The following is a 10,268-nucleotide window of genomic DNA, read 5'->3' on the forward strand; positions in this document are numbered from 1 at the left end:
TATTGAGAACTCTGATGTTATATTCAGCTGGGGCCTAGTTTATAACCATTTCAAGTATCTGCATGCGCCATTTCTGAAAAGAATAAGTAGGCCTACATCTACAAAAATATTGAGATTTATAAACTTGGCGCACCCCATATAGAAGTATGTTTCCCTTTATAAATCTGACAGTTTTATGGAGACGACAACAACAGAGTAAGTTTAAGTAAAAAGTGTATGAATGTGAATAAACTTTGATATGTTAGAACGAACATGAACAACTACAAGCTTTCTCCTGGCTAGTAGCTAGTTAGCTTTACATTTACAGTTGTCATTTTAAGCTGTGTCAGGTTTTATCTAACTACCAAGAATACTTGCTATCTACAGAATTACTTGCATAATCACTGTCATAGTCTTCATCATAGGGTCAGCAAGTTAGCAATGGGTGTGCCACCAGTCAAGAAGATTAAAAAAAAAGAGTAAATAAGAGTTTTTTTTCAAAGGAGTGAAAAAGGACTGTAAGTAAGGTTCTAGGCAACTGCCCGCACACCACCCCATGGCAAACTAGCTGGCAATTTTGAAAAAATCACAGTGATTATGGGTCATGAAGGTGTGTTCCATGTGTTAAAACTTTGTTTGGTGCTATCATGATCATGGTATTAGAGTGACAGCCATGAACAGACAGACAGGCAGAGAGGGAGAGAGAGAGGCCAGAAACCAACAGGTAAGATAGTGAGAAGTGCCTCTCCAAGCCCATTGAGTTCATAGACATGATCTGTCGTAATGTGAATCAATCTGAATTATCATATGATCACTGATGAAATGACAGCAGCTGTCACGATCGTTGAACGGAGTAGACCAAGGCGCAGCGTGATGAGCGAACATACTTTATTTTCCAAAGTGATAACACGAACAAAACAATAAACGATAACGTGACGTCCTAGTTTAAACACAACCAACACGGAACAAACCAAAAGGAACAAGATCCCACAACACCTGTGGGAAAACAGCCTGTCTAAATATGGCTCCCAATCAGAGACAACCAGTAACAGCTGACACTCGTTGCCTCTGATTGGGAACCACTCTGGCCAACATAGAAATACAAATACTAGACTGTGAACATAGAACAAACCACATAGAATCTACACACCCTGGCTCAACACATAGAGTCCCCAGAGCCAGGGTGTGACAGTACCCCCCCCCAAAGGCGCGGACTGCGACCATGCCTTAACATAAACCAAACAGGGGAGGGCTGGGTGGGCATTCCTCCTCGGAGGCAGTTCCGGCTCCGGGCTTGCCCACCACCCTCCAATAATCCCCCCGTAGCGCCCCTGGTCCGGTCTGGCACCGCTGGCTGGAGCTGGACTGGACATCGTAGGAGCGGATTGCTTAAGCTCCGGTGTGGAGCAGCTGACCGGTACCTGACCAGGCACCGGTAACCCAGGCACGGGCCGTGCCGGACTGACGACGCGCACCCCTGGCTTGGTGCGAGTGGCAGGAACAGGCCGGGCCGGGCTGGCGACGCGCACCGTAGGCTTGGTGCGAGTGGCAGGAACAGGCCGGGCCGGGCTGGTGACGCGCACCGTAGGCTTGGTGCGAGTGGCAGGAACAGGCCGGGCCGGGCTGGCGACGCGCACCGTAGGCTTGGTGCGAGTGGCAGGAACAGGCCGGGCCGGGCTGGCGACGCGCACCGTATGCTTGGTGCGAGTGGCAGGAACAGGCCGGGCCGGGCTGGCGACGCGCACCGTAGGCTTGATGCGGGGAGCAGGAACAGGCCGGGCCGGGCTGGCGACGCGCACCATCAACTTAGTGCGGGGAGCAGGAACGGGCCGTACCGGACTGGTGACGCACACCACTTGCTTGGTGCGAGGAGCAGCAACGGGCCGGACCGGGCTGACGATGCGCACCCCTGGCTTGGTGCGTGGAGCAGCAACGGGCCGGACCGGGCTGACGATGCGCACCCCTGGCTTGGTGCGTGGAGCAGGAACGGGCCGTACCTGGCTGACGACTCGCACCCCTGGCTTGGTGCGAGTGGCAGGAACAGGCCGGGCCGGGCTGGCGACGCGCACCGTAGGCTTGGTGCGAGTGGCAGGAACAGGCCGGGCCGGGCTGGCGACGCGCACCGTAGGCTTGGTGCGAGTGGCAGGAACGGGCCGGGCCGGGCTGGCGCCGCGCACCGTAGGCTTGGTGCGAGTGGCAGGAACGGGCCGGGCCGGGCTGGCGACGCGCACCGTAGGCTTGGTGCAAGTGGCAGGAACAGGCCGGGCCGGGCAGGCGACGCACACCGTAGGCTTGGTGCGAGTAGCAGGAACAGGCCGGGCCGGGCTGGCGACGCGCACCATTGGCTTGGTGCGGGGAGCAGGAACAGGCCGGGACGGGCTGGAGACGCGCACCGTTAGCTTGGTGCGTGGAGCAGGAACGGGCCGGACCGGGCTGACGATGCGCACCCCTGGCTTGGTGCGTGGAGCAGCAACGGGCCGGACCGGGCTGACGATGCGCACCCCTGGCTTGGTGCGTGGAGCAGGAACGTGCCGTACCTGGCTGACGACTCGCACCCCTGGCTTGGTGCGAGTGGCAGGAACAGGCCGGGCCGGGCTGGCGACGCGCACCGTAGGCTTGGTGCGAGTGGCAGGAACGGGCCGGGCCGGGCTGGCGACGCGCACCGTAGGCTTGGTGCGAGTGGCAGGAACAGGCCGGGCCGGGCTGGTGACGCGCACCGTAGGCTTGGTGCGAGTGGCAGGAACAGGCCGGGCCGGGCTGGCGACGCGCACCGTAGGCTTGGTGCGGGGAGCAGGAACAGGCCGGGCCGGGCTGGCGACGCGCACCATCAACTTAGTGCGGGGAGCAGGAACGGGCCGGACCGGACTGGTGACGCACACCACTTGCTTGGTGTGAGGAGCGGGACTGGGTTTCTTCATAACCCTCCGCTCCCTCAGCTGCCTACACAGTTCCTCTCGCCGTGCCTCTACTCTCACCCTCTCCCTTATCGCCTCCAGTAGCTCCACCCTCTGAACCACTAACTCCTGCTCCCTCTGGACCAATAGCCCCCTTAACCTGGTGGCCTCCTCACCTAACCTCCCAATACGCCCTGTAGCTGCCTCCTGCTGCCCCGTCGCCCATGCCGTGTGCCCCCCCCTAAAAAATGTTTGGGGTTGCCTCTCGTCCGTCCGACGACGACACTGTTGACGCCGTTGCTCCTCTCTCCGTCGCGCCTCCACCGTCTCCTTCCATGGACGGCGATCCATCCAGGCCTGGATTTCCTCCCAGGTCCAGGACCCCTGCCCGTCCAATATCTGTTCCCACGTCCAGGCTGCCTGCTCCTGGACACGCTGCTTGGTCCTGGTATGGTGGGATCTTCTGTCACGATCGTTGAACGGAGTAGACCAAGGCGCAGCGTGATGAGCGAACATACTTTATTTTCCAAAGTGATAACACGAACAAAACAATAAACGATAACGTGACGTCCTAGTTTAAACAAAACCAACACGGAACAAACCAAAAGGAACAAGATCCCACAACACCTGTGGGAAAACAGCCTGTCTAAATATGGCTCCCAATCAGAGACAACCAGTAACAGCTGACACTCGTTGCCTCTGATTGGGAACCACTCTGGCCAACATAGAAATACAAATACTAGACTGTGAACATAGAACAAACCACATAGAATCTACACACCCTGGCTCAACACATAGAGTCCCCAGAGCCAGGGTGTGACAGCAGCTTAAGTCTAGAGGGTGTATTGCATGTGTTAACTTCATGCAGGAGCGAGGAAGACGTGATTATATTTTATTTTTGATAATTGTGCATAGCCGCGGGAAGTAGGGGTACTGAGGGTGCTGCAGCACCCCCTAAAAATCTGAATAAAAAATATATACAGTGCCAGTCAAAAGTTTGGACACACCTACTCATTCAAGCGTTTTTCTTTATTTTGACGATTTTCTACACTGTAGAATAATAGTGAACACATCAAAACTATAAAATAACACATATGGAATCATGTAGTAACCAAAAAAGTGTTAAACAAATCAAAATATATTTTATATTTGAGATTCTTCAAAGTAGCCACCCTTTGCCTTAATGACAGCTTTGCACACTCTTGGCATTCTCTCAACCAGCTTCATGAGGTAGTCACCTGGAATGCATTTCAATTAACAGGTGTGCCTTCTTAAATGTTAATTTGTGGAATTTCTTTCCTTTTTAATGCGTTTGAGCCAATCAGTTGTGTTGTGACAAGGTAGGGGGGTATACAGAAGATAGCCCTATTTGGTAAAAGACCCAGTCCATATTATGGCAAGAACAGCTCAAATAAGCAAAGAGAAACAACAGTCCATCATTACTTTAAGACATGAAGGTCAGTCAAAATGGAACATTTCAAGAACTTTGAAAGTTTCTTCAAGTGCAGTCGCAATAACCATCAAGCGCTATGGTGAAACTGGCTCCCATGAGGACCGCCACAGGAATGGAAAACCCAGAGTTACCTCTGCTGCAGAGGATAAGTTCATTAGAGTTACCAGCCTCAGAAATTGCAGCCCAAATAAATGCTTCACAGAGTTCAAGAAACAGACTCATCTCAACATCAACTGTTCAGAGGAGACTGCGTGAATCAGGCCTTCATGATCGAATTGCTGCAAAGAAACCACTACTAAAGGACACCAGTAAGAAGACGAGACCTGCTTGGGCCAAGAAACGCGAGCAATGGACATTAGACCGGTGGAAATCTGTCCTTTGGTCTGATGAGTCCAAATGTGAGATTTCTGGTTCCAACCGCCGTGTCCTTGTGAGACGCAGAGTAGGTGAACAGATGATCTCTGCAAGTGTGGTTCCCACCGTGAAGCATGGAGGAGGAGGTGTGATGGTGTGGGGGTGCTATGTTGGTGAAATTGTCAGTGATTTATTTAGAATTCAAGGCACACTTAACCAGCATGGCTACCACAGCATTCTGCAGCGATACACCATCCCATCTGGTTTGGGCTTATTGGGACTATCATTTGTTTTTCAACAGGACAATGACCCAACACACCTCCAGGCTGTGTAAGGGCTATTTTACCAAGAAGGAGAGTGATGGAGTGCTTCATAAAATGACCTGGTCTCCACAATCACCCGACCTCAACCCAATTGAGATGGTTAGGGATGAGATGGACCGCAGAGTGAAGGAAAAGCAGCCAACAAGTGCTCCGCATATGTGGGAACTCCTTCAAGACTGTTGGAAAAGCATCCAGGCTCTGTCGTAGCCGGCTGCGACCGGGAGACCCATGGGGCGGCGCACAATTGGCCCAGCGTCGTCCAGGGTAGGGGAGGGAATGGCCGGCAGGGATGTAGCTCAGTTGGTAGAGCATGGCGTTTGCAACGCCAGGGTTGTGGGTTCGTTTCCCACGGGGGGCCAGTATGAAAAAAAATAAAATAATGTATGCACTCACTAACTGTAAGTCGCTCTGGATAAGAGCGTCTGCTAAATGACAAAAAAAAAAAAACAGCTGGTTGAGAGAATGCAAAGAGTGTTCAAAGCCGTCATCAAGGCAAATGGGGGCTACTTTGAAAAATATCAAATATATTTTGATTTGTTTAACACTTTTTTGGTTACTACATGATTCCATACTATTTCATAGTTTTGATGTCTTCATTATTATTCTACAATGTAGAAAATAGTAAAAATAAAGAAAAACCCTTGAATGAGTAGGTGTGTCCAAACTTTTGACTGGTACTGTATATATAAAAAGAAAAACATAACTTGATTTTTTCCCCTCACAAAAGTAGTGCACTGCATCCTTTACTAGTATTTGCGGACCGATATAGACATCTGAACTTTTTCAGCATATCTGCTTTGGAAAAAAAGTAGTTGTATAATTAAGAACAGGATTCAATAGTTGGAATTGTAAGAGTTGTTGCCCTGTCCCTTTCTCTGCAATTGTCATTCTAATGGAATACAGAAATAACAAAACCCTGTCCTCAAACATTTACATCAAAAGGTGCAAAGTTATGGGCAAAGACACAAAACATCCACATCAAATTAAATATTTTTCTTCATCAAATAACATTAAAAACAACCACTTTTTATGCATTATTAATTTACCATCCTCACAAACCACTTAATGTAAATGTACATTACTGTATTGTACATAGGCTGGTCATCTAGGTTTGTACCTGTAGACTTTCCATCACCATTAACAGAAGCAATGCACAATACAGTAATTAAGTACATTGAGACACCAAGTGGTTTGTGATGATGTGATGATGTGGCTCAGTTGGTAGCGCATGGCTCTTGCAACGCTAGGGTTGTGGGTTCGATTCTCACGGGGGACCTGTATGAAAATGTATGCAATCACTACTGTACATTTCTCTGGATTAGAGCGTCTACTAAAAATGGAATGAATAGACCCTTTCAGTTTTCACATAGAAATAAGTTGCATTTGCTAAGTATTTCAAGAAACTGGAAAACATATATCAAGCAAGTATTTCTATATTCCACAGGTATTATCAGATTAACTGTTTAGAACAGATAATTATCAGACTCAAGTTACAAATGCTGGTAAACACTCAAATACATTTAGATTTTAAAAAAATCACAAAAGTATTGCATTGGCCCTTTACTAGTCCTGTATTAGCAGACTGATATTGAGTACCACAGTATGAGTCATAATACCATAAAACCTAGCGGTAAAAGCCGGAAGTGTTTCCAATCGTTTTTTCGCCATTCATTTTTGTGTCGGGATTTTTGAACTACTTCCTATAAGGTCTGTGTTTCGTGTAGGCTGGTGTGACGTTATGATAGCCATATAACTCTCTCTCGGACAAGGTAACTTTTATCAATATATTCGCCTGTCATTACCCCCCCCCCCCCCCCCCCCCCCAAAAATGAAACGCAAATTATCCGCTAATGTGGCTATCATACAGAACTACACATCCTGTCGCAAGCTTTGACGTCATCCCTCAAGGCACATTTCTCCATGCAGTATTTCTGTCTGTAATAAAGCCATTTTGTGGGGGAAAACTCATTCTGATTGGCTGGGTGTGGGTGCCCACCCGTGTGGGTGAGTGCCCACCCATGACTGCACCCCTACCCAGTCATGAGAAATTCATAGATTAGGGCCTTATGAATTTATTTCTATTGACTGATTTCCTTATATGAACAGTAACTCAGTAGTCGTTGAAATTGTTGCATGTTACATTTATATATTTTTTCAGTAAATATAAATATTATACAGTGGATGCCTAAGCCTATAGGCCTATGCATGCAATGCCCTGATGCATTTAGTGCTGACCCGTGAGGTTCTGTCTCATAAATCCCTGACATATTACTTTATAAACATATCAAACATACATTAATTTACACATCAGAAATATTAAATTCCAATTCACATCCTCAAATTCTTTACATTTATACCCAAAACATATTTACTCTTAACTTTAATTCAGCTGTTTAGGTTATAATTATGTAGTTGACTGTTGCCCACTATAGCCTCATAGGAGACTAAAACATGAAAGCCTTTAAAGAAGTTACTTTATACTCATGCTCAAAATACATTCACCCAGTGTAAGAAGAGCTAATAGAAAGACAAGACTAATGCTAATTATTGGAAAATGACTGAACAAGCTAGCATAGCGCTAACCGAAGCCAGCATCAACTGACCGGAGCTAGCAAACAGCTAACCGGGGCGAGCCAAAAGCTAACCGGAGCAGATAATAGTTAACCAGAGCTAGCTCTAAGCTAGCGGCTTTTCTAACATTTGCAGTACAACAATTACAAGTTCTTAAACATCACAGTTGCAACATTACATTCTCTAAACCCTTAGGATATTGTCAGGAGTGTCTTTTTCAAAAATAGAAATGTTCAGGAGTTAACAATTCGTTTTTTCTAGATCAAAGGAATGCACCGCCATAATTTCATTTTACACTCAACATGCGTTTTCTGTCTAGTACGAAGTTATACAATTACTATGTTGTTCAAAACCATTACATTCACTTCAACAGCCAAGTTACAAAAGTATATTGTGGTATTTTTGTACTTTACTGACCTGTAACACAGGATAAATGATGAAATAAGAGAACCTGGCTTCTCTTTCAAAGGTTCTCTCAATTATGAGAACACACAGGTGCAGGATCGCATGTAGTCCCAGTGCAAAGCGAACACGTATCACTGCCCCCTACTGGCCAACAGTAGTATAAGGTCATCGCAATGTCAAAACCTTGGAGGACTGACATTTCAGTAAAAGCCTTCTGCCCCAATACAAAGAAACAATACATAAACACAAATGTGACCATACCTTTTGTTTACGTCACACATATCCTACACACAGCTGAAGTTGGAAGTTTACATACACTTAGGTTGGAGTCATTAAAACTCGTTTTTCAACCACTCCACACATTTCTTGTTAACAAATTATTGTGCATGACACAAGTAATTTTTCCAACAATTGTTTACAGACAGATTATTTCACTTATAATTCACTGTATCACAATTCCAGTGGGTCAGAAGTATACATACACTAAGTTGACGGTGCCTTTAAACAGCTTGGAAAATTCCATAAAATGATGTCATGGCTTTAGAAGCTTCTGATAGGCTCAGAAAATAAATTATAGACCTCCACAAGTCTGGTTCATCCTTGGGAGCAATTTCCAAATGCCTGAAGGTACCACGTTAATCTGTACAAACAATAGCACGCAAGTATAAACAGCATGGGACCACGCAGCCATCATACCGCTCAGGAAGGAGACGCATTCTGTCTCCTAGAGATGAACGTATTTTGGTGCGAAAAGTTTAAATCAATCCCAGAACAACAGCAGAGGACCTTGTGAAGATGCTGGAGGAAACAGGTACAAAAGTATCTATATCCACAGTAAAATTAGTCCTATATCGACATAACTTGAAAGGCCGCTCAGCAAGGAAGAAGCCACTGCTCCAAAACCGCCATAAAAAAGCCAGACTACGGTTTGCAACTGCACATGGGGACAAAGATCGTACTTTTTTGAGAAATGTCCTCTGGTCTGATGAAACAAAAATAGAACTGTTTGCTCATAATGACCATCGTTATGTTTGGAGGAAAAAGGGGCAGGCTTGCAAGCCGAAGAACACCATCCCAACCGTGATGCACGGGTGTGGCAGCATCATGCTGTGGGGGTGCTTTGCTGCAGGAGGGGCTGGTGCACTTCACAAAATAGATGGCATCATGAGGAAGGAAAATGATGTGGATATATTGAAGCAACATCTCAAGACATCAGTTAGGAAGTTAAAGCTTGGTCGCAAATGTGTCTTCCAAATGGACAATGACCCCAAGCATACTTCCAAAGTTGTGGCAAAATGGCTTAAGGACAACAAAGTCAAGGTATTGGAGTGGCCATCACAAAGCCCTGACCTCAATTCTATAGAACATTTGTGGGCAGAACTGAAAAAGGGTGTGCGAGCAAGGAGGCCTACAAACCTGACTCAGTTACACCAGCTCTGTCAGGAGGAATGGGCCAAAATTCACCCAACTTATTGTGGGAAGCTTGTGGAAGGCTACCCGAAACGTTTGACTCAAGTTAAACAATTTAAAGGCAATGCTACCAAATACTAATTGAGTGTATGTAAACTTCTGAACCACTGGGAATGTGATGAAAGAAATAAAAGCTGAAATAAATCATTCTCTCTACTATTATTCTGACATTTCACATTCTTAAAATAAAGTGGTGATCCTAACTGACCTAAGACAGGGAATCTTTACTAGGATTAAACGTCAGGATTTGTGAAAAACTGAGTTGAAATGTATTTGGCTACGGTGTGTGTAAACTTCTGACTTCAACTGTAGAAACACAAGAAATAGTAGTTCTGTAATTAGTTATAGGCTGTTTTTAAGGACACGTAAATGTGGCTCATTTGGCCAATGTCCCTGGTTTATTCATGGCACTGGCTGTGCCAATTCAGATCTGAATGCATATGGATATCCGGTAAATGTCTGAAATGTCCTTTCAATTAAATTCTGCCGGTGACGTTGTCCGTCGCCAAATTTTCCTAATGGAAACCTTGGCATACATAGTACAATGAAAGTGGTGGGGAAACATCCGACTGGGAGGTGTAATCATTGTCAGGAGGAGATGGAGGCAGTGGAACATGTTCTATTTCAGTGCCAGAAATATGTGAGAAAAAGGGAGCGATTGTTATTAGATTTGAGGAGTAATTGGGTTGAAGAGCAAGGATTAAGTGAACTGCTGGGGAAATCTTCAGGGGATGTAGTATTTAATGATGTATTTCGTTTCCTTAGGGAGACCAGATTATTGGGTAGGATTTAGACCAGGACTGCCCAACCCTCTTCCTG

Source organism: Coregonus lavaretus (genome assembly GCF_964263955.1).
Source record: "Coregonus lavaretus genome assembly, chromosome: 1".
Lineage (NCBI taxonomy): Eukaryota > Metazoa > Chordata > Actinopteri > Salmoniformes > Salmonidae > Coregonus > Coregonus lavaretus.